This window comes from Accipiter gentilis, chromosome 32, assembly GCF_929443795.1.
Source record: "Accipiter gentilis chromosome 32, bAccGen1.1, whole genome shotgun sequence".
Classification (NCBI taxonomy): Eukaryota; Metazoa; Chordata; class Aves; order Accipitriformes; family Accipitridae; genus Astur; species Astur gentilis.
The window spans coordinates 7950000-7975370 of NC_064911.1; the positions used below are offsets into that span (position 1 = coordinate 7950000).

General features: G+C 39.9%; 1 protein-coding gene across 5 annotated transcripts in view; it reads right to left on the reverse strand.

The window, feature by feature from the left end:
- The window catches only part of DSCAM (DS cell adhesion molecule), a 491765-nt gene that overhangs the window by 325871 nt on the left and 140523 nt on the right, over positions 1 to 25371 (reverse strand). The gene's annotated exons all lie outside the window — the stretch shown is intronic.

Below are 25371 nucleotides of genomic sequence, written 5' to 3' on the forward strand. Positions count from 1 at the left end.
CTTATTTTCAAATAAACCACTGCATTCCACCAATAATTAATTAAAATTAAATTTTAAAAATAAAAGCAATAGAGGCATCAGAATCTATCAATAATTAATTAAGAAATTAAATTGATTGCTAGGGGTAACACATGTGACAGCACAGGTGTCCTACGCTGGCGATTTGTCACACACTCTGATACCTCGCATCATGTGTTGGAAGGTCTGAATGTTGAATGTTGAACCGTACAGGTTCTGCTCCCAATTATGGGTCTGCAGGAAAGCTACAGGCTATAGATTGGCTGGTTGTTAATTAAATGGCAAAATGCAATTTCTGCCTCTTCCCACCTTTGTACTGGATGACCTTCCTTTTTCCTCCGTCTTTGGAAAATAAAATTAGTTCCCCTGGCAAGTGACATTGTTCACCTCCTCTAGATTCTTCCCATCAACTTGATATAGTGTTTTCTGCTACAGTATGACCACCATCCATAACTTCCAGTAAAGAAATAATGACACAACTCATTTACTTATTTTTTTAAGACACAGAATACAATAAAGTTTTCAGATTTTTTCAGTTGCTATAAGCTGCATTACTATCTGCATCAACACCAGTAACACACCCTACTGAGCCACGATGTCCCAGTTTGCAACCCTTCCTAAAGGTGTGCAAAATGCACCACTACAGCTCTCTTCCAGTCTTCTCAGAGTAACTGATAGGCTTACAGCTAACGCACCGGGATCGATGGTATTCCTAGAGAGCCCAGCTTTGTGGAGAGAAGCATTAAATACAACCGTGAAAAAGAAAAAGGCAGATGAAATTAACGTCCATTAATGGCTGCTCTGTCGCAGGGTGTTCGACAAGCCCTTGGCACCTGGCTGTGTTGCTCTGGCTTAACATGGTGCCGGAGCGTGCACCCGCCGTGCTCGCTGCAGCCGAGGGGCTGTGATTCAGTCACAGCGGAGCGGTGGTTGCGGTAGCGGCGGTGAGTAGAAGAGACAGGCAGAGGGGAGGGAGAGAGCTGAAGGAGTTTTGGGTAGTCCTCAGAGGGAAGCTTCAGAGATCGAATTTCTGATTTTTCCAATTGTGATTTTGGACCAGCGCCAGGCGATGAGTCAGTGTTTGTCACTAACGGGGTTCTGTAATGGGGAAATCTACAGCAGTGTGACAGCCTGTCACCACCAGCAAAGTAAGATGGCACTGCAGAGTTAATAAGCCAGGGAGACCATAAACACAAAGAAACCAGAAATAAAGAGAGTAAGGAGGAACATGAAGCGATAAACAACAGAATACATACAACAAAATACACAGGACCACACACACAAAAATAACATTTCTGCACATGGAACTGGCTTTGGTTTCCTTGTTTTCAAAGTTTACAAGCCTATATTCTAGGAAAACAGCTTTAAATTGCTCTCAGCCACCCAAAAACCCAAATATAAACACACACACAGCCGAAAGACACGATGCACTCACTCCTGCCTATGCCAACACCCAGACTTACAAAGCAGTTTGTGCAGCCTTCTAACCGCGTGGACATCCCACGTGCTGGTTTTCTCCTGCCCAGGGTTGGAGAGTGTCTTGCACAGTGACACCCCTGCAGTGTGCCTGTAGCCCATCTGGAAAGGGCACAGGTACTGTTTGGCTCACATGGAAGAAGGGAACTCTTGGCTGCCTGCTAGGTGTGAACAGGTAAACAAAACCAGCTCTAAAGCAGAAAGCCCCAGACAAAAGCGGGGTCTCTCCTCTTGATAAGTAAACTGGTAACAGTTATGGATAAGATGAGAGAAGGCAGATTACGTGAAGGTCAGTGGGGCAGGACCTTGCCATAAGGGTAGTACAGTAGGAGGAAAATGAGGAAGCAGACTGTGGTAAGTGGAAAATGGGACCTTTCCTGACAACCTGGAGTTTCTTTGGCCACCTGCTCTGTTGAGCTGGGCATTCCTGATGTACATCACAGGCAGAAAGTGACATTAACCACACCATGTGCTGGCAATACTCAGTACTGATCCCAGCCCAGAGACCTGCACGCGTGGTGTGCTCCCTCAGGCAGCGTGGGCCGTTGGAGCCTTCCCCAGGTCTCCCACAGTGAATATCACAAGCTATGTTCCTGTTATTTGTAGTAGCAGTCTGTCATGTTCTTGGGCAGGGCATCACCACTTCATTGTTGGTTTGCTTATTGCACAAAACTAGAAAAATGTGAAAAATGGTGGTATGTGGCAAATCCTGAAAAGAGAATTGTCTGAAATTTCATTTTTTCCAGTGCTACGTGTCTATTTAAGGGTTCAAAGATGAGTAAAAAGCCTCTATTTAATGAGTAAATAAGAATGCATCATTTGGCGCTTAGCAAAAAGAGACAGTTTGAATGCTTAGTCTGTGTGGTCTCAGTTTCATACTGATTTCTCTGCTACTAAATGCACACAGACGCATCATCTCTTCCCTCTCTTCTTTCCCCAAACTAGGCTTTTTACCCAGCAACCTCATTTCTTCTTACTTTGACTGCCTCCATGAGCTGGATACTTTTAAATTTTGGACACACCCAAGTTCTAGGGATGTCCATAAAAAATTAGTCAATTAAGTCATCCAAAGCCCTGAGCATAGTTAACATTCATTTACAGCATGAAAAGAGCAAAACACCTTCCTGGTGCTTGCCAATTATGTGGTATTTCAGCCAAATGTATTCAATGATGCCAGAATGAAAATTCCAAAGTGTGCATTACGTTCCTTTCTAAACCTTGTTAACTTAATTAACTCTCAGTTAAATGTGCACTGATCTTAAACCTAAAGCATGTTTGATAAGGTATTTTTCATTAGGCAATAGAAAGAATTTGAAATAAACAAACCATTTGTAACAACAGAGAAGACTCCCTTCCTAAAACTGTATACAACACACACCCAATTCATGGTCAGCGAAGGTTTATATTCTGTTTGTACTTTGTTATGCTCTTGTCAGTTTTACTTGGATCACAAAACATCATTCAAGCAATACTATCCACCAAACATGGAAGATAATATTCTGCACTGTCAGTACCATTTAAAATGCAAGACCAAATAATATGAAAAATGATTAAACCATCCAATAACAATTGTATTTAACCTGTGTTGCCACTGCTAAATTCACACACTGAGTGACTGATTAGTGAAATTATTAGAGGCACAAGTCCATATACTCAGACCATGTAACCAGCAGGCATACAACCATTTCTAATAATAAAAAAGAAAAGAGGGCAAGGGGCTTATCATTCTTAGCAGAGCTGTAGCATTTTTTTAACGAACCCAGATCCACACCAGAAATAACACGGAGATGGTGCACTTCACTAGCTGCTGATAATGTTGTTGCTTGCAAATGGACTATTATCTCAGAATGCTTTGCTGGTCTTTTTTCCAAAAAAATAACCCCAAAACCCTTACACCTGGATGTGATGCACACTAAGGCAGAGGTTACAGTTGGCAATAGGAAAGTAACCTGGCTACCCCCAAAGCAGATGCCATAAAAACAAATTATTATTAGCAGAAGAGACAGGCAGGCCTGGCTGTCAGAACAGGTAGTTAAACGGGATAACGACTCTCTGCTCTGTCCTAGAACTGAGGCTGCAGAAAGTTCGTTCCCCACAGTGTCCTGTGCATTGTAAGAGGTAGCTTCTAAAAATTACAGCTGGACAAGTCTGTCCTCCTTTCTCTACACAAAAGGAATTCTGAAGTGTATTCTAGGCCAGCTGAAGAAGCAAAACACTGTATTAAACTGTTATCACCCACATTGTGCATCCCCTTACCTACTGCTTCACAATAAACTACAAATGAATAGTACTCTCATATAGGCACAGAGAGGCATATATGGCACAGACAGTTATACTGACATACTGAAAAATATGCATACAGGGCACTCTGTAGCCATGCTGCTGTCATTAGGTACGTTAAAGCACAAGAAGAGATGGATACCATGACAGGTCCAAAAAGAACTTCACTGAGTTAAACAGAGTTATGGTCTGGGTCTGTGGGCTATATTTCATGTGACCACTCAGTTGCCAGCACAGTAAGATTTCCCAGCTTTCCTGAACGTTAAACTGAGAGGAAATACTTCCCTGCCACTCTCAGAACAGAAATAGTCAGACTCCGGAAGGCTATACCATCTCTGTCTTTTAGCATCAGAAAGTCCAGAAAAGCTCCAAAGAGCATTTTAATTTCTGTTTCTTCTTTGTGTTTTAAGAGGTAGGCAGAGCGGTGCATAAGCTCCTGTGCTTTTTTCTGCTGTGGCTTCCTTTGATGTACAATTTGCTCCATCCCATCCCTGACTTCATCTCCACATTCCCTGCTCATGAAGCCCCTGTACACTTTGGATTTCCCGTGTGCCTGAATGACCACTGCAGGTTTATGCAGCGCTTTCTGAATACAGAGCTACTTTCACCACACAAGCTAAAGTGCTACCTCTGCTGCTCATCCCAATTCTGCTCCTTTTGCTAATGCTCTCTAGCTATCAATATTCCTGGTGTAACTACTCTAGATATATTAGAACATTTTTAATCAGCATCTGGTTATCTTGTCAAAAGTTATTCTTATTTGCTTCTTAATAAAATATACCAACATATCTTACCTTCCCTGCAACTCGGCACCGGCAGATGTTTGCTATTCATTCACCCATTACAATTTCCATTCATATAATACACAGTACTTCAGAGTAACCCTTTGAACTGAATACGACTACAACCCTCATACATACAGCTTAATTTTGCATACTAGAAGATGCTTGGTTTAGCATGGAGTCAATTTGCATACTGATAGATCTCTTCCCCTTCCAGTCACAATATGAAAAGTTAACACATTGCTATAATAATTCAGCGTACATCAAATCTGATTTCTTTTGATGCATTCAGCTACATTTAATGCACTTCTGTGGCACATGCACACACACTGTTTCATGTGAAAACATTTATGTTGGCACTCAGTTCAATTAATTTTTTTGTCAACGTTGAAAAATTAAAACAGAGATGTAGTCACCTCTTCAAAAGAATCAACATTTTTCAAGTTAGGGAAGGGGAGAAAGAGGAACTATTCCATTTCTTCAACATTTGAGTCAACAATAGTTTTACACCGAAGCTGCAAAGTTAGTAATTTCTTTGTTTATCTTGTGTTAGCATCTACTCAACATGGGGAAAAACACACAGCTCCTCAAAATTTACCATAGAAAGAGTAAGACCAAGGGAAAGAAATTAAAAGGTGTGATAAGTACACAGGCCATTTACCAGAGCAAGGTAACTCTGCTCATTCACTCCTAATAGGAAACAATGAGAGTACAGAGCCAGAAAGAAGAGAAAGTGGCACTGGAGGAAAGAAATTCATACACAAGTGCATGATGTTTATACACCATGTTTTCCAGTCTCATAGCCAACAAGCCACTACAGTTATTTACTTTAGGAAGTTAGAGAGGCATTTTATATGCATCAAAACACCTATTTGACTTTTTACAAAGGTGTGTTTTCATCTTTCTGGCATTTAACAGGTTAATTTGCCAAGATTATTTTCTTCTTTCTCACACAAAATACTTAATGTGTTTGCTGGCTATTAAGTGCTGTGTTTACAGTACTGTCATACAGACTGTGTTTACAGTCTGCCATTCAACTAGCAGTTCCTCAATATCCCGGGTACTATCTGACAACTTCTTGGCAGTAGCTATGCTTTGCTCTACAGGTGCATTAAATTGCGTTACTGCTCACATAAAGGTTATTTGTAACAGGTTCCTTTTCAAAAAGGTGCCCAGGTATATGATGTAGGAGTCTTCCCACTTTGCAACTCTCTGAATACACATATGTGCTATATACATACAAATACAATATGCTCTTCTGAATCACTTGCACGGAAAACAAACAAACAAGCAAATACAAAACCCACAAAAGCAAAAACAAAACACACACACAAACACACCCCCCCCCCAAACTGAAAAAAGAGGAAAGGAATAAGATGTTGAGGATGCTGCCACTTAATTTCACTGATCCTTCAAGGTATTAAGCAGAGACTGCCGTCCTCCTTTTACAAAGCTTCTGAGATGTACAGCCAGATAAACTAGTGCTGAGAATTTTGTTTACTCAGATCTGTTTCCAGTAATTGCAGAACTTGGGAAAAGTGTTGGCAAAGATACAACACGCTCTTTCCAATTTTGTCTCCCTACTGGTGTTATCATTAAGGCTGAACCTGCAAGTAGAGAACATCATCCATGCTAGCAGTGCTCAGAGGTCCATCAGATTTGCTGTCAGTCACTCACTGATTGATTTTGTTTCTCCCATTTCTGGGTCAGTGAATTCTTACATGTGGCTATTTTCCAGGCAAGTATTAACTGCAGCAGAACACTGACTATTAATCCAGTGCACTTCAGCTTGGAAAATGAAAAAAACAAAACCAAAAACAAAAACCCAAAAAAACCCAGAATTTGGTACAGAGTCTTTGTCATTTGCATAAATGTGTGCACATGCGCATATACTCAAATTCCAAAATTTCTCCTTGGATGAGAAAACATTCCCTTGGAGACAGAAAGGCTTAGGAAATACATTATAATACTGACAGGTTTCTGGCCTTGAGCTCTATTCTTTATTTCTAGTAAGTGTTTTCTATGAGTTTGAAAGGCAGAGGTAAACTAGGTGTACAGTATATTTGTGTGGGAAAAGAACATGTGAAAATGGAGTTAAACTCCAGAATTGTTCCAGGTTTTAACGTATTCATTAATAAAACATCTTCCCCAACAGAAGTCGTCTCTATGGGATAGTGAAATTGTATCAGATTCCCTGAGTCACTGTTTTAGTTACTTCTTCTGGGGTTTCTTTGGGGGTCCTTTTAACATTTTAAATGATTTATTTCAGCTTCACCACTTGTAAAAAACCATGATTTTAGACAAGACCTCATATGCCTTAAAAGAGTATTCAGACATACAATTGCAGTCTTTTAAGTTACTTTTGTGACTGAAAAAGGGGCAGCAATTCCACTGCTCATTGCTCCATTTGTTGCTCAATTCTGCTGTTTACAGAAATGGTATATATTGCCTTTTTGCTTTAGTGTTGATTTCTATAAGACTGACTTCAGATGGAAAAAAGGCCCAAACAGAGGGAAAAATATTTAAGTTGCTCTAAGACAGATATTAACAGCACTTTGCAACCAAAGAACATGCTAAACTGACTGTAGGTAACTCCTTTGAGTCATCAGGTTGTTCTCCCCGAAGACATATTTGTTTAGACTTCCATCCTTTTTCTAGTTCTTATCTGGCAAAGAATGACTCCACGAGGAAATAAAGCGCGAACAATGCTGAACAAACACAAATATGCTATTTGCCTGTCTGCCTCCATGAACTGGTAGAGGCATCTCTATCAAAATGCCAACAGGCAAGCAGACTCCGTAAATTTTACACTGCCGGACTGATGCACTTACAAAGCTGCAGCACTGCAGTACTTCAGGCAAGTGGAATAAACAGCCCTTTTTCAGGTAGCACGAGCAGCTGAGCACACTATGGCCCTGCAGGACTGAAACGCTGGCCTGGTACCACATGTTACATACGAGGGAGAGGTAGGGTCCAGCTGCATGAGGGAAAGTTGCCTTTAAGGAAGCAAATTACGCATTCCCCGCAATAATGCAACCCCATGCCTTCATCAGGAGCATCAGCTGCCAGTGCACAACCCACCCAGTAACAGTCAAAGGGATATTTCGAGAGTCACTCTACGAAGGGCCAAACTAAGCCAAGGATCATGGAATAAGGCAGAACACACCAGCCTCACCCTGCCACAACCCCAGCCATCGGCAAGAGGCTTAGAAAACAAGCCATTTTGATCATGGAATCACACACAAATGACAGAATATGAAAACCAGCAATGAAATACAAATAGCAAAAAAGCCTGCCTCCCTTCAAGCCTCTGGACATCTCCAATATTAGCAGCTCAGCACTGCTGATAGATCTATATTCAGTCAGCAGGACACAGTAAGGCTCATGAAGCAAACTGCTGCTATGCTGCCCACCAGCAGTGTTCCGTCTGCCCTGGTGGCCATATCTAAACGTGCTTCCTATCAAAATAACACAGGGATTATTTTTTTCAGCAAACTTTTTCCATAATCCATTTAGGTAATAAATGACAAATTGGATTCAGTGAAACAAATGTAAAATGGGATTTCTCATGTACTTTCTGAGTAGTATCAGAGGACCACCAGTCCCAATGCCATCCACACACAGGTGATGACAGGGTAAGATGACAGGAGCCATCCCTGGTCCAGTCTTGTCCGTACTACTTGCCTGAGAAATACATGGTCTCTTCTGTACAGGCTGTAGTATCTGGCTGGCGCTGACCAAAATCATGCCCAAGAGCCCGCTAACAACTGGGCAGTGTTTGCACAATCAGTGCTGGACAGTCTGGCACTCCAGCTCACTCCCTACTCCTGCTTTATTTATCAGTAGAGATGTGGCCACTGAACCCTATCTAACAACCATTTAAGTTAGCTGCAATCATTCTGTTCACTCTAATGCAGCTTTGGTTACTTTAAGCAAACTGGAAAAAGGCAAGGTGGAGTAAGGAGCATTCTCACCCTTGTTTTAAGAGAGATTAATCTACATAAGAACGTTTCTCAGGAACATTATCAACATCTAACCACACGCCTCCTCTCACAGGGCAAAGAAATTTTGCCTCGGTGATTTTGGCATTGTCTTCACTACCTCTTAGCTGTCCTAAACTTTACCTTTAAGAAGACCACCCAAGAAGTGGACTGAAAGACAACAGAGTAGGGAAATGACCACAACACGATGTGTTCCAATGGTTATATCACCCAAGGCTACCTTTGAGCTGGGAGATGCTCTAAAAATTAACAAGTGTAAACACCCTAATGTTAAAGTCCACAGTTTCCAGATATTATTGCACTTTCATGAAATTAGCAGTTTCTCCCTGAGTGTATACTTACATCATGGTAAAATCATTCCTGAAAGCTAAATATTGTCTTTGAAAAGCCAACTACTCTTTAACTTATTCACAGTAAGGTGCATTTTCAGGACTGTGATTTGGCCAGATTATTTGGGACCTTTTTTAGAACTTTTAACTAATTTGCAACATTCTTTTTAACATAGAGACTGAGTGAAAAACAATTCCAGCCAGGATCTCATCAGTGCTGCTTGTAGACTACTGCTGTTTCATATACCTAGGAAGAGTTCAAGTACAATAGCATTTCCTTCTGTCACAGGTTTGCAATAGAAACTGCATTTAATATAGTTCAAGAAAACAGTAGACAGACTTACAGAGTCTCCTGAGGAGGTGATTCTGCCCCTCTATTCCAGTCTGGTGAGACCCTACCCTGAGTACTGCGTTCAGGTCTGGAGTCCTCAGTACAAGAAAGACACAGACCTGTTGGAGCAGGTCCAGAGGAGGGCTGCAAAAATTATCAGAGGGGTGGAACACCTCTCCCTATAAGGACAGGCAGAGAGAGTTGGGGTGGTTTAGCCTGGGGAAGAGAAGGATCCAGGGAGACCTTATTGCAACCTTGCAATACTTAAAGACGGGGCTTATAAGAATGATGGGGACAGACTTTTTAATAGGGCCTGTAGCAATAGAACAGGGGATAATGGTATTAAGCAAAAAGAGGGTAGATTCACACGAGATATAAGGAAAAAAAATTTTTTATGAAGAGCATGGTGAAACACTGGAACAGGTTGCCCAGAGAGGTGGTCGATATCCCATCCCTGGAAATGTTCAAGGTCAGGTTGGACGGGCCTCTGAGCCACCTGATCTAGTGGAAGATGTCCCTGCTCATTGCAGGGGGCTTAGACTAGATGACCATTAAAGGTCCTTTCCAACCCAAACTATTCTATGATTCTATGATTCAGAGTCCGAGAATGACAACAAAGTCCTCAGTTCAACCATCATGATGCACTCAGTGTCATTTGATTCCTCATCTCCTGAGTGCTTAGAGCTTTGCAGCCTTTGAGATCCAGGCTCTTTTGGGGCTGCAGGTGCATTGTTGATCATGCCACCTTCCAGCTTCTTAGCAGTCATCACACATCAGTCAGAGCAGCTAACTTTTCCTTGCACTCTTCCTCCCTCCCTCTCTCTCTCTGGTGGTTAACATACACACTTGAAACTCTACTTAGCATTCCCATTGTATTTCCAAGCCACAGAACACATTCATAAACATTCCTTGGTTTGTAACCTGATCAGACACATCACAATTTTCAGTTGTCAGAACAAAAACGACAGTAGTTTTAACAAAAACAAGACAACATAGCCTTACCCCATCTCTAATTCCAATGGGAAATGCACAGCATTTCCTGCATAGTTCAAACAGTGAAGAGAATAAACAAGATGATGAAGTAGCAGTAGTACAAAACCTAAAAAGAAATAATAATAAAGAACTAGATCATGAGCACTGTTTGGCCTCAGAATACAGTGGTCCATTCATTTTATATTGGATGAGCTGATTTCCAAAGCTAAGGAACCCCTCTGCTTTGAAGTACTGGTTCAAAAACTTCTTCCCAGTGTGGGTATTACCCAGCGCATGCAAGAGAGAGAGAGAGATTGTCTCTTGGGTCATTAATCCTACCTCAGCATCAAATACTTCCCCTTACACTCATGATACACCTGTCGCAAGAAAACCAACTGTTTCTATGGAAAAGTAACACTAAGAACATAATGTATTGTATACTTAAAAAATATATTAATATATTTTTATATGATTAATGAGGCATAACAACAGAAAGCAAAGCTTGCAACATGGGGCCGAAGCTTTATGCAGACCACTAAGCATTCAAAGGACTCAATGATCTAAAAAGAAATGCAGGAAAATGAGACTGACCGCTGATCAAAGGGTAAACATATTAATTATAAAAGTGATGCTTCAGTCTCTGAAAGGTGAGAGAGTACAAACAGATCTACTGCTCAAAACGTGATAGGTATACCATGCATTTTTAAAAAGTACACCCATCAGATGAATAACTCCCTCATAAACTAGCCTGGTTTAATATAAATATTCAGGAAAGTAGTTATTAAAACTGAACATTAGTTTTGGGTGGGGGGGGGGGGGGGTGTTTGCTTTTTTGGGGGGTTTGTTTTTATATGAGAGTTAACCTAGAAACTACCTTGATCATAAGATGATGAGCAATACATTGGACTAGGTTAGATAGATGGATAACCACAGCGTAAAAGAATATGCAGCATTTTCAGCATAAACATTTGAGACTTTTTGAGAGATATTTCAGTGACTGCCAAGGGTTAAACAGAATCTAAAAAAGGTATCACTGTCTTAAAATAATAAGGAATAAACAATTATTAAATAATTATCTGAAGATCAATAGCAATTTGATAGAACTAAATTACTAGTAAGCATATGTAGGGTTAGAGTGATTTCTATCTTGTATTTGATGCCTTCACATTTCCTTCTCACCTACTGACAAATGTGGCAGCTGTTCCAAGCACTTACCGCTATCTGCACACAAAACTCATATCCACTTTGCCTCCTTTAGATATCTCTTACCAAGCTAATCACAGGATTAGGTGTCTTCAGTGAAAAGATAGACAAACCTTCCTGTTCAAAACCACCATCAATACAGGCTTTTGGTACCTTGACAAAAGTGGAGGCTCTACACAATACACAGGACTGCGTCTGTCCATTTGTTGAATAATTGCCTTCTCCATATACTGGGGAGGTCATTTCCAGCTAATGATTGGCCAAAGTAGCCCAGTAAACCATGGCATGTTACCCCACCGCTTTGCCAAACAGGCACATCCGAACATGCGCCATCTTACTGCAGGTGCAGGTTATACGATGGAAAGAGATCTCACTTCAAGACTCAAACTTGCATTCTGTCCAAGAAGGCAGGGTAGTTGTCTGCAGAGATCTGGAATCAGATAACAAGATGCCCTTCTCTGCGATCCTTGCATCGTCAAGAGGATAAACTTTAAAGATTGACTGGCAAAAAGCCATTCACTAGCCCAAAAGATTAATCTTAAACTTTTGTAAATGTTTTAAAATACAACTCCTGAGACCCAGGAGAAGTTGTACGCTGTCAAACAAAAACTCTGCTACTTAAAAAGCTGCCACAAGTCCAGAAATAAATACCCTCCCTCAGAAACAACAGTGGTCATCAACATTCTGTCTATACATCTAAACCTGGTTAACTAAAGGAGCATCCTCAAAGACAACAGATCTTAATTATTTGTAGAAGAAAAACAATAAACAAAAGGACAGAAACTGGCAATATTTTTCTGTGAAATATATTCATTTTCCAGTGACAAATACTGATTTATTGACATCAAAATGCTCTGGGATTGCATTAACCAGGCTAGCTTTTCCTCAAATTAAAGAATAAATGAACAACCTATTTTAACATTGTGAAAATTTTAATAAGCCATTACTAATCTAAAAAACTTTAATATTTAAGATTTTACAAATAAAAGAAATAAAGCATCAAACTCAGTCCTGTATTGCTCGCTATACCTTTTAAAAAATTGAAAACAATTTTTTTTTTTCTAACTGGCTTTGTTTCAATTTTGCCAATGAAATAAAATAAAAAAGCACTTGTTTAATGAGCTTTAAGAGTGACCCTCCATCTTTTCCAAGCTCAGATACCTACTATTCATAGAATCAGATTGAGAAAGGGAAGATTTGCCAGCCCTGCTTTGAGTGGCGAGTTGGACCAGAAGAACTCTAAAGGTTCTTTACACCCTTAATGATTCTGGGGGTCTATGAATAAAACTCCTGCCTCTTCAGAAATTGTTCCTAGCTATCTTAGTTGGGCATATGGTGTCAATTACCATAATACTCCAATTCTTTGCAATCTTTAATATATTTATTTTCACAATCCTTTTGAGAGGCAAGAAAGTCTATTATCCCTATTTTATAGATAGAGGACTCAGGTACTGAAATTTAAATGGCTTCTGTTAAATATTTCTATTCTATTCCTCATGCTCATGGTTCCTTGGATGCTTTACGTATGTGGACATTTATGCACAAAATACTGAAAATATCCTTAAGTCCTTCTGGGTAATTTCATTTTCATAATTTCATACCTGATAACTTCAATAACTTCGCAACACTAGAAAGCTTCAGTCTGGGCATTTTAATTTAACCACCAGAAAAAACTTAAAACTCATGTCAGGACAGCATTTTCTGACTTGATAGCCTACCCTGGACACAGCCAAAGCCAAGCACTTCCATAAGTAGCATGATCATTTGAATGGCCTGGTAAATACATAGTCAAGTTGTAGATTATATTTCGAAGACATCACAAGTCTGTAAAAGCTTGCTGCTAACACTACCACCATACTGATATGAAACAGATTAGCTACTCAGAGAGAGGAAAGGAAGTATGAGTGTTCTTAGCCAGGGAATCAAAGACAAATTACAACACGGCAGTTGAAACAGTTCCTTAAGATTTGCATTCACAAGGCTCAGCTAAATAATTCAAGGATGGCTCCTCAGGTCTGTGATCACAAAAGGATATTAGCAGGTTAGTAAACCAAAACAATAAAAAAGAAAGAGGAAAAAAAAAAAGATAAAATATCTTAAAACTTTATCAAATGGAAATTTTGATCCACACTTCAATGCAATAACTTACTTCTAAAACTGTGATCCAAGAGAGATCCAAGGCCAAAAAAGCCCATGACATTTAACTACAGATATTTTGCATAGTTCTACCAATTTATATGTAGAAGCATATGTTTCACTTTAACACTTAGAATGTCTCAAACTTTTACTGCTAATACATGCTAAAACCAACAAAGTGGAAAGAGTAAATGTGGATAGGTTAACAGCAAAGATTATCTGCATTGAGCCTGTACAAGCTCAGTAATATTTTCTCATCTGGACTTACTGAAATCTTAATCACAACCCCTCGCTATGTTTATATCCCTGGGAGCCATATTCTTTTGCTTTAGTGTATGCTGTTCTCTTTGTGACAGATTGTTTTAAAAATATTTTAAAGGAGACACTCAGCATGCAGCTAAGACTCCTTTCTATCAAAGGTTGAACAACAGAGTTCTCCATAGAAAAGGTTCACTCCATTTCGTGTTCAATCTCCTGAGTAGTGTGAATTTATTAACCACTTTGAAGTGGTAAAAATGTGATGTGTGTGTGTGTGTACAGATGATCCAAACAGTATAAAAACCAACCAGGAAATCAATAAAGAAGCTTTTTAACAAATGCATTTCCAACCGATCAAAAGAATAGCCTAACGGCTACATACGGCTGATCTAACACTCATTACATTATCATTTCAAGGAAACATCTTTTGCAACTGAAAGGTGAAGTCTTTCTATAATGAGCTCCTTCTGAGTCAGCAACAAGACCCTTTTTTATAATGCTGAGACAAAATAAATATGTGGCAAACACCAGGGAGGAATTGTTCTCTGCAAACAAATGTTTTTCTGCATGCGAGGGCTCTTGCTTTGAATTGCTTTGCTGCTTAAAAGCAAGGAAATGTAGAGAGAAGGGGCTCTCTAATGTAGGACCTTTTCATTAAAAGAGGAAAAATATAACTCATCAGTGGTTGCCTCTGAGGGATGGGTAAGAGGGGGAAAATGTATTCTGTCTGGCATTAGCAGATTCAAATATATGCTGAATGCAGAATGGGATTTGAGCTGGCCCTGAAGAAGTTCTCTGATGTTTTCCACAGGTCTCACACTAGGAAGAATGTTTTCCTCACTAGCAGTATCAAAGCTGAATATATTTTTCAAATTAAGGAGATGTTAAATCTGAAATAAAAGGCTTTGTTTAGATTTTAAGAGACTATAAAAGGTGCAGGTCACATCCTCAGATAGCATAAATTCCCAAGGGTCTGCCGAACCACAGATTACACAGATTGATGTATTGTCCCTAACGATACTAGTGTGTCTTTTTGTTTGTTTGTGAGCTGTTTTGTTTAGAATAGCTGGTAGGAAGGTATGAAGCAGAAGTGGTTCATTTCTGTAGTGGGCATTTAGTTGGCTGACCCAGAAATAACTGACAGCAATGACAGATTAGGATGCAGGACATCCCTTTTCTCCCCTCCTTACCCAAAAGATTCTCTTACAAGTAAAACTATGTCTGAAAAATTACTGCTAAGGAAACAAGCAGCTGCTATGAATAATCACAATGCATTACAAATTTTCTGGGAATTGGACTTTTTTTTCTTTTTGAAGCAATAGTAGGGGCTTGGGGCCACCACATTGCCCCATAGTTCTTTCTAAAGTAGCAAGGAAATTCAAAATCCTCAAAATGTCTTTGGGTTACACAATCAAATTATACTTTTAAAGGAACGTGCTGGCTTACAAAGTATCACTGTCTCTACCCTTATCAGTTAAAATCACCTGTAGCCATTACTGAAACCTAAGCAATCAGGGTAGGCTTGTGCATCTCTAAGCAAGAGTGCGGTATGGGAGACAAAATATTCTTCCACGGCATTCATTAGGGGACTTCTGATAAAGCAAGTTATTGATGTAAGACAGGGCAGGCTGAGGCTGACTCCTCTGTTTTCTACAGTGCCTTGTTGCGTGGAGTAATGTAGTTTGCCATATAAATCTTATTGGCACGAGAGCACAGGAGGGTTTCCCACAGGGACTGGAAAGGGAATCAGAAATTCTTGTCCCTTCATCTGCCTTCACAACAACACTTTAAGGAGAGCCAGGAGATCCCTTCTTCATACGGTAATCATGACCCCTCAGAACTAAGTGCAAAAATAGGATTCATCTCCTCTAATGTTATCTCTTCACTGTTAATGGCTACATCTGAAGCTCTTCAGTCCAGGCTTGCTTGAAAACAAATAGATAAAATCAGATGCTTTTAGGGCATGATTTCTCTAACCAAACAGAAATGTCTTACTCTTGAAAAGATAAATCACACCCTAGAAATGTCTGTTTCTCTTGTCTTTTAATGAGAAGATGACTAGCTCAGAGATAGGCATTTATGCTGTAGATGTTTATATGCGATGAGCTAAATCCCACGCTGACAGTCCAGAGAGGTATCCTGCTTTGCAGATTGCTGTATTTTGGTGACATGACATCTGTGCACCAGCTCCTGCAATTCTCTGTAGAATCTAACAGCTTCAAAAGGAAAAGAAAATAGCACCCTTCTCATGGAATTCATAAATCAGGAGGGAAAAAGAAATCTCTTTAAATATGTTCTTTTTTTTCCTCCCTTGTCTCTCTGAAAACTGGCTTTTTGCTTCATGTGGCACATGACTGGCTTTGTGCACATGCATGCTTCTCTGTCCCAAGCTTCCCATCAGCTTCCAGTAGGAACAGAATACCCTTTTCTGCTCTAGTAGTATCAACCTTCATGCATTTGTTGACATGTTGACATGGCAGGCCAGCTTATGGGTTTATTTCTCTTTCGCATCGTCCCTTTTAAACCTTTCTTACACACTCCCTTTTCTTTTTTCTATTGCTTCCTTTTTCCCTCAGCCTTCAGATGCCTTAAAGGGTTTCAGAGAATGCTGGAGGAAGAAAGCAGTAGAAAAAAATGTGGAGAGAGGTAGAGGGAGGAGAAAAATAGTGACAGTTTTATATTGTTGCTGTCCCTAAGGCACAAGGCTGTCCTTTTACCTTTCCCTAGAGGTCTGGCGCATTTCTGCTGCTTTAACCAGCTGTATACTACAAAAATAAAGCAAACAAACCAAGTGAGTAGTTGGAAATTTCCTCACATTCATAACAGAAAGTTAATGTTGGGGGCACAAATTGTGCATGAAGTCTGCTGTGGATCACAAGGAACAAAGGAAGATCCGTTGGCCACCAGATGTTTTGCTGCAAAATAGAAGCATTCCTTCTGTGGTCACAAGGCAAAAAGCTTTCACTTCTACTATTCACAAGCAGAGGAGCAATCACTAACGTGATGCAGGCCCTGAACTTCCTTTCCATACTTTATTTCTTTTTTGAAGTTTTTGATAAAGGAATACATCCTCCTCCCAAAACCCCTGTTCAGATTATTCTGAATGAGGCTACACATCAGTACAGAAAATTGCAATTTAAGTGCTACAGCCTGGGTAGCTGGTAACTTTTCCATAAAGTGGATGACATTTCTACTATTCTCTTTGCTTGCAATATGAGCTGCTGAAGTAGACCTTTTCTTCATTTTTACATTTCATACTCTTAATTGTTGCATTCTTATTCCTCTTGCCTTGCTACAAAGAAGATTGCACTTTTAAATATTTTGTAATTTATTACATGGTCCTGCAATGGCTAAATATCTATTAGATTTTTATTCTTGACCTGTCGCTGAGGCCTTTGAATATGCCTCAACAGGAATATTTACACTCCTATTTTCTGCTGCAGATGGTAGCTAGTGTTAAAATGTTAACAACTGAGTGAAATAACCAAAACCTTTACAATTTGACCCTCCAACTCCACCCTTTCTAAAATCATAGCTATTTTATGTGATAAATAAAAGGAAATGGGAAAATTCTGAGTTTCTCTGAAAGAATCTCTGAGGTGAAAATATCAGCTAGTACAACTTTTGCAAGGATTAGAACCATAATAAGTCTACTTAATATACTTTCTTTAGGTTGCAATAGTGCTTTCTGTGGTTTTAGTAATGTGAAATATATGAATGTGTTAAAATATTCAATGTACAGCAATAACTCTTACAATAGTAAAGAAATTCTCAATATACAGATTAAGCTGCATGATTTGAAGGGTAAGACAAGCTGGTAATAAACATTGACTTACTTCTAAATAAAAATATAAAAGTAGTATGAAAGAAATAGATCATTAATACAGAACACTGTTTTCTCAGCCTGGCTTTTCTCCTATTATGCTGGTTTTTGCAAGGTGGACCTTTTTTTTTTTTTTAGTCGATGCTATAAATCAATAGCCACACAATGAGTCTCACATCTACCTTTCCAGCCAAGTTTCCAAGACCGAAACTTTCTGAGCACATCTGCTGTTGACAAACACTGGGGAAAGTAAAGCAAACACGACCGAAAGGTCCTGGCTGCTGCTCCTGCTGCTGCTGTTGCTAAGAGTATTTGCTCTTCCCTCACTGATCACCTGCCATCTTACTTTATGCAGATGGCATCCCAGCTGCTACGTGACCATACAAAAAAGGTCAGTTTATACACAGTTCAACAGGTAATATATTATCAGCATGGAAGAAAATACACCTTCTCCTCCAGCTCTAAAGTGAGGGTCCTCAGACCGGCTCAATGCAAACTGCACAATGAAGTCTTTCTACAAAACCCCTTGTGTCAAGTCAAGATAAATTTTCTAGGCCACCAGGTATTCTGTGTTATCCTCCATTTTCATCTGATACTCATTTCCTATTTATTCCCTTAATAAAGTATTTAAACTGCACGTTAAATGTATCTATTCATATGTGGCTGGCGTGCACCCTCCACATGATTTCTGTGTTATTATCCCACGCGCAGTTGGCACTGGCAGCTGGGGGGCAAAACCACTCTATCTGGTGCTTAATGGTGCAACATCATGATCAATGTGTGTTCAAAATCAGTCAGAGGGAATAGAGGAGAGCAAAGAAGGGGCAGAATACACTCAAATTTTCCTTCTGTGTTTGCAGGGGACACTCCCAAGCACATTTCCAACGCGTGGAGGTCCTGGACAGCAGAGGCAGCACTGACACACGCCCTCATCAAAGCGGAGTGCCAGAGGCATGCAAATACAGCCCTGTTGTGGGGGTTTTCGTGACTTTGACTCCTTGAAAGTTAGGTGAAAGTTAGGAACGACCCTGGACCCTGGCGAGCTCAGGGAGTGTGGGTCAGCGGTTCCTCCGAGGGTGTCAAGCTCCCGGATGGCTCTTGGGTCAGAAAGGGAAGGTGAGTCGTCCTCTCCAGCGACACTCGCTCGCCCGGCGATACTAAACTAGCGGTCAGCTCCTGGCAATCCAGACAGATCAGCCCTCCTGGCCTAGCATGATTTATTTAATAACGGTGCAGTGCATATTTATTATTTTCTTTCTTTTTTGAGGGGTGTGAACACCGGCATCAGGTGAAGCTACCTTAGGGAGATCGGGCCACACTACCTATGTTTCTCAGGTATCACAAATTGAAGAAAATCATGCTCCACTGCTAGCTGCACTTGGGGTAACTAAATTAAACCGACAGATATGAGGAAATATATACTGAGATCACTTCTTTATTTTGCAGTGTTGGCAGAATCTCAGACCAACAGTAAAAGGCATACAGACTTTGCATGTTAAGAGGAGGACCATCTCTCCTGTATTCTGTTACAAGACTGCAATTTAGAAAGACAAAGGTACTTCTCTTTTCATAAAATCCCTTCCTAATTTTAGTTTTTTCCATTCAAATAAGCAAAAAATTGGGTGTGATGTTGAGAACTGGTACTTCAAAATACCCTTCTGTCATAACGTATGAAATTTGCTCTTTACTATAATAATTTTCTATTTTACCTAGCAACAATGAGAAAATAGGCCCTGAAGGTGTTTCTAGATAGAAATCACTTACAGTTAATCAGAATAAATAATGAGTATGAGAGTGTATTTTTTCAACAATAAGAGATGCCTAGAGATTTAGAGAAACATAAACAAGAAAAGTTGCAAGATACAGATATTGTAAAGAGTTTGCTAGAAGATAATATTTTCTTCTCCATTTATTTACTAGTTAAAGCAGTTAATAAAGGTTAATGTTTATGTACTGTATATATTTCATAATTCTTTGCATTACTTTGAAATAAAATGAATGCTCCAAGTTTCTGGAAATCTGATTTGAAGAAAGAAAAAAAAAATAGAGGCTTCATCTACAACAAATGAATCATCTCTTCCAAGGAAATTTTAGAGTTTAGATGGGTGATAGATAGAAGCCAAAATATAAAAATAACGTTCTCAGATTCAAAGCTATTTAACCTTGCTTTCATATAGGACCATAAAAATTAAATACCACCAAAACATGACCCTCAAAATGCTTCCAGGTTGTTCCAAGCCAAGCTCTCATTTTCGCATGAGCGACGTTGCTCCCACCAACCCCTGCTCATGCCCTTTTCCAATATTAACCTCCAAGCACATGAATTACCACAGGTAAATATGCAGTCCAGTAAATTAGTTTTGTGCAAGTAAACTCTGTCTCCAGTGCACGTAGGTATAGGTGCTTGATAAATAGACACGCAGGTGTCAGCAGATGCTAACTTTGGGTGTACAAACGGACCATTTTTTGAATATTCATCATTCACTTAAGCAACCAATATAACACACCTCTGAAGCTGACAATACCTAAAGCTGCAGTCCTTATTGCAACTTTGAGTTATATACCCCGTGAGGCTCATTTAACAGTACGCTTTCCCCTCAGACTTGCAGCTGCCAAAGCAAGACACCTGTAATGGGGTAAGGTAAGTAAGACATCTGAAGTGTCGGCTGTACCTTCAGTGGCTTCTGCCATGGGCTGAGGGTCTTAGGTATGGCCTTAGGTACTGCAGGTTTATGGCACTGAGCTGGGGACGGGAGTTCAGAAACTGAGAATTATGTTCTATAATTTTCATAGTAACCACGCGACCATCGGCCAGTATTTCCGCTGTATCCCCATAACTCAGGTTTTTTAGATGAGAGTATCAGAGATGTTTTCAGCAGTGGCTCCATCATTCAGGAGTAATTTTGGGCAGAGTGATTTATTGTACCATTATGTGTGGCAAGAGGAAGAACATTTATCGGTACTCTTTCAGTGAGGATGACAATGAGGAGGAGGAAGGTGGCAACATCCTCTGCCTATGACAGAATAACAACTGCACAAGGTGCACAAATCAGCAAGGTTATAGTTTCAGGTGATTCTCACTACCAGTTGGGCTGGAACGACAGCCACCAAGAATCTTTTATTGTCAACAGAATGGTTCACTTCTGGCATACAGAGAGATCTATTGTTTTCTCAACTATGCTCCAGTGACCTATGTGTGGCCATTTAACTCAAATACAAGGCACAATGCTCAATGGTGGACAAAAGAGTAAAAAATCTACTTGATGTTCAAAACATTTGCTTAATACAAAGTAAATTATTTCCTTAAATTAAAAGAAAGCAAAGATAAACCTAAGTACTCATCTTCTCTTTCGTCTCTCCAACTTGTTTATCAACTAAGGTCAGGTAGGAATTACTGATTTTGTCACACTGCTTCTGATCAGCATGCAAAAAAGCCCAACAGGCAGACTTTCAGAAAGATTAGCTCTGAGTATACAATCTGTTCTGTTCTGCAATAAAAGATTGATTAAAACGGTAGGCACAGAAGACTGTACAAAGATGCTTATTACGCAACAGTTTTAAAACCTCTGACACAATGGTACACTATAATGGCCTGGCACTATTTGTTTAATTCTTTTGCTCTGGGTCCCTGCTGGGCCTACATTCATTCGCTGGAAGCTACTCCTTAGTTCATATGCCCTACATAGCATATGCAGCAGCTACTTATCTGCAGCAATCCAGCTCAGAGTTTTTCTGGATTTTATGACAGCACTGCCTCAGATTAACTGCTCCCTATTTTTCTATGAGCCAGTTAATCACTGTACTGCTTGTTCTATTACTGGGTAATCAAAAAATTAACAGCAATCATCCTATAATGGCAATTCTGTGGCATTACATTAGTCAACTTCCTCTGTCCCAAGCTGCTCTTACACAAATTACTCCTTTTAAATAATTTAATCTATTTTTTATACTCTGAAGTATCTCTCACATTTTGATCCTGACCTATAATGATTAGTTCAGGTAAATTATTTTCATAGCTATTCACATTAAAAAAAAAAAAATCTTCTCATAACTGGTTTCTTCTACCTAGACAATTTGATTCTCATTAAAACTTTGGTTTGGGCACCCAGGTGCTTTTTTGGTAATTGATTTTTGGTAATTAAGCATATTTGCTTTCCCCAAAATAGTCTCAAGCACTCTTAAACCACTGGTATGGAGGTTACCATTAAAGCTTTTTCTGCATACAGTTAACTTGGTAGTGACAAACTTCCCATAGCAGACAAGAGACTTTACATCAGTATTTCTAAAAAGTTGCAACTAATTATATAATAGGGCCCAATTAGAACAATACAGTGACCTTCTGTATATAGTAATTATATGCTCACAGACCTACAACTTAATTCAAACAAAAGTTAAAGTCCGCTGACACAAGAGCTTTCTCCCCATATAATCTAGGCACACTCCACCTCCCTTGGGACGTCTCAGACAAATTCTGTGTGACATGCTGCTGATATCCATCCTTAAATCTTAGTCCACGTCACCAACTAAAGTCTTACATTATGCTAGTAGCAGAATTTTTTTGTAAACACCACCCAATGGAGCAGATCCTTCATTGGGAGCTCCAGACTCTTCCACAGCACACATGAATGAAAAGGTCATGGTTGGTTTTCCCATCATCAGGTATCCAGTAGTCCAATAGCTGATTGGGTGACAGTGAAGCACTATGAACGTCCCCTGTACCAGATTAATATGAGTAGTTACGGGTCTCTTTCCACTGACATAAATAAATGACCAAAGGGAACAGGGCAACTTCTGAATGCTGTGTATAGGGAGTTTCAGACCATAATAAAAACACAGAGGAGGAAAAACTCTACCTGCAACAGCACCACAGAGCCAAAATGATGATGAAAAAACAAAGCAGGTGGCTTTGCCCCACAGGCAGCACTGAACCTCTCTGTACTACCAGCGGTCATCACAAGCCTAGTTCAAAATGTCTGCTCTCTTAAAGCTTTTTCTGTAAGGTAAGCCAGTAGCAATTGGTACTTACCAAATACCCAGAATAAACACTCAGCAGACTGGCTGGATATAGCCAGCAAGCATCCACAGGGTACAGAATATAGGGAATTTCACATCATCCACCAGACACTAGAAAACAACCTAATACCTTGAAGTAAACGTACATGTCTGACTGCCCTGTTCTTGATGGTCTTTCCATGTAAAAGTAAGGAATGAGGCTGTCGCACATCAGCAGGCACCTCAAATTCATCTGTGCCGTTAAGATGTACCCTAACTGAAACTCTTCCCCTCATTTAAGCGCAGCATACACTAAAATCACGTCGAGGATGCATCTAAACAGTCAAAACCTCTGCTAATCAGCCCCCTAAAAATGCAAATTGATACTACCACTACAGAAGTTATTGAAAGGTAGCAACGGTTATTCTCCTCTACTGCTTTGTCTTGTTTAGGAAGTTGTACAGTGTGTTTGTTGTTCAAAATATTCATTGTATCATGGTACGTGTTATGTCTTTTTCACTACTTTGTGAATTAAGTAACTGAAGTATCGAGGCAACGTGAAGTTGATTTGCTTCTAAGAGTCACTTAAAGTATGTTCATGTCTCTATTAGCAGAAACAGAACAGTTCTTTAGCACGATATAGTAAGGTGACAGTACTTTAAGACAAACATCTTCGAAACTTGGAGAAAAGAAGGGACTTCAAGAAAAATGTTTCTATGCTGTTCATTTTCATCACAAGTAACATTAAACCACCATAAACTGAAGCAAATATGTTTTAATTCTCAACAAAAGTGCTTGCTTTACTACTCAAGAGTTTCCTACTAAAGATGCAGAGTAAATGAAAGTATTTACAACCGTTCATAAAAGAGAAGCTGAATTAAAAAGTGAAGGCTAGAGTGCAGAAACACATTTCGGCATGTACTTAGTGGTCTGCAGTGGCTAGGGCTGCTTCCCTTAATCTGATTCTGTGTCTTCAATAGCACCAGTCTTTTTTTTCCTACTTAAAGCATATGCATATTCTGTGTAGACAGAGAGAACATAGATCCCGCTGTATACCTGACAGCCATTTCCAAATTGCCTTTAATGATGTGACAAGTGGTGTGTAATATCTGTGAGAATGATTTTAAGGGTTTGCTTGGTTCTTCCATTATCTTGATTAGAGTTCTGTAATAAGCATCTTTTAAAAATCTTATTTGCTTCTGTTTTTTCCTTTGTAGTTTCATTGCTCTCGCTTATTCTGAATTGAATTGCATGTATCATCTTTCTGCCACAGCCTTCTACATTGTTCTGGTAATTTTGAATGTTATTGTCCCCTTGCCATCCCCAGATGTGTGCTTGCAGATTTCACTGCCTTGTTGGATATGCTTTCCCCTAGGTCATTGTTGCATAAGGACAGATTCACTGCAGGAATAAAATGGACACATTCTAGCTCTACCAGTCTTAAAAAAAAAATGTGGTCTGTCTATGGCCAAGTGCAAAAAATAAAATTAAATTAAGAGGTATACTTCTAGTGTTAGTCTCTAAGGATAGGTTTGATTCTTCCTTCTTAAACCTCCTTGGTAAGGAGTAGTCTCTACTTCTGTAGTTACCAGGTAATGCATAGCCACATATCATTGTGTACCACACTTCTGAGAAACTGTGAAATCACACGGGAGCTTGAGAGCTTACAAGCCTGCCTCTGAAGAATCCTGACAGGAGCAGGTACATGCAGACTGCAGTACTCATAGTGACAGAAAAAACCAGAGTTTTAGCACAGAAGTTATTTTGGCAAGATGATCAGCAGCACTTCCTTAAGAGCACTGTGACCTGGAAAGGGACGTGATAGCCCTCCTGCTGCGTGCCCCAGGGACGGGATAACTGTCTCACAATTAGACAGGCACACATCCGTGAGCACAACTGCCCCATACTCATGGCACTTTTCTCATTCTAAGGAAAGGGGAAAAAACAGACACACTGCTTCCAAATTACTGGCAAAATATCCCCATTCCTGAACCCTATTTCACAATTGCACAGAAGATCCATATTCCTATCCTTGAATTTTGTCTGCATCTTGGGTATCACCATTAGTTCCAGAAGGCAGGACCTGTAGCAACGATTGGCACTAGTGAATTGCTGCAGCGACCAGGGTGGGGAGCAGGGGGAGAACAAAAATATCAACTTACATCAACTAGTGGAAGTGCACCACAGGACTTTTGAAAGACAGCAAAAAACTCCTCCAACAAAGCATCGTGCATGAGGACCCTGAGCAAGCATTCAGAGTTCTTCTGAGGACACATGCTGGTGGCCATGCCCAGGACTATGAGGTATGAATGGCAGTCCTTAGCAGAAGAAATGACAAGAAAAAGGGGGGGGAGGTGGGTGAGGCAGAGGAGAGAAATCGCCACAGGGAACAGTCCCAGAAACTCTTCGGCTGCCATACATGTCTGTGATTATTTAAGGTGCCACAGACGAGGTAAATCTGCATCACATATAGAACACAAACTCTTGGCATCTTCTGAACTACCGAAATGGCTAGTTGTGTGATTTTATCTTAGTTACTGAGACATTAAAAAGTGGAGAAGATACATGGACATACAAACATAACTCTCTGGGAATAATCAGTCGCAACAGAGATTCAGTTACTGCATAACATGGACAAGGTTTTCAGCTGTTCTTCTGCTGAGAGCAATGAAGACCGACCCTTTGGAGAAAATGTGATTGTTACTTGGCATCCAAGTGGGTGCTCTTTAGTGCCAAGCTCTTTGGGGAAGCCTAGTTCATAGGATTTAGT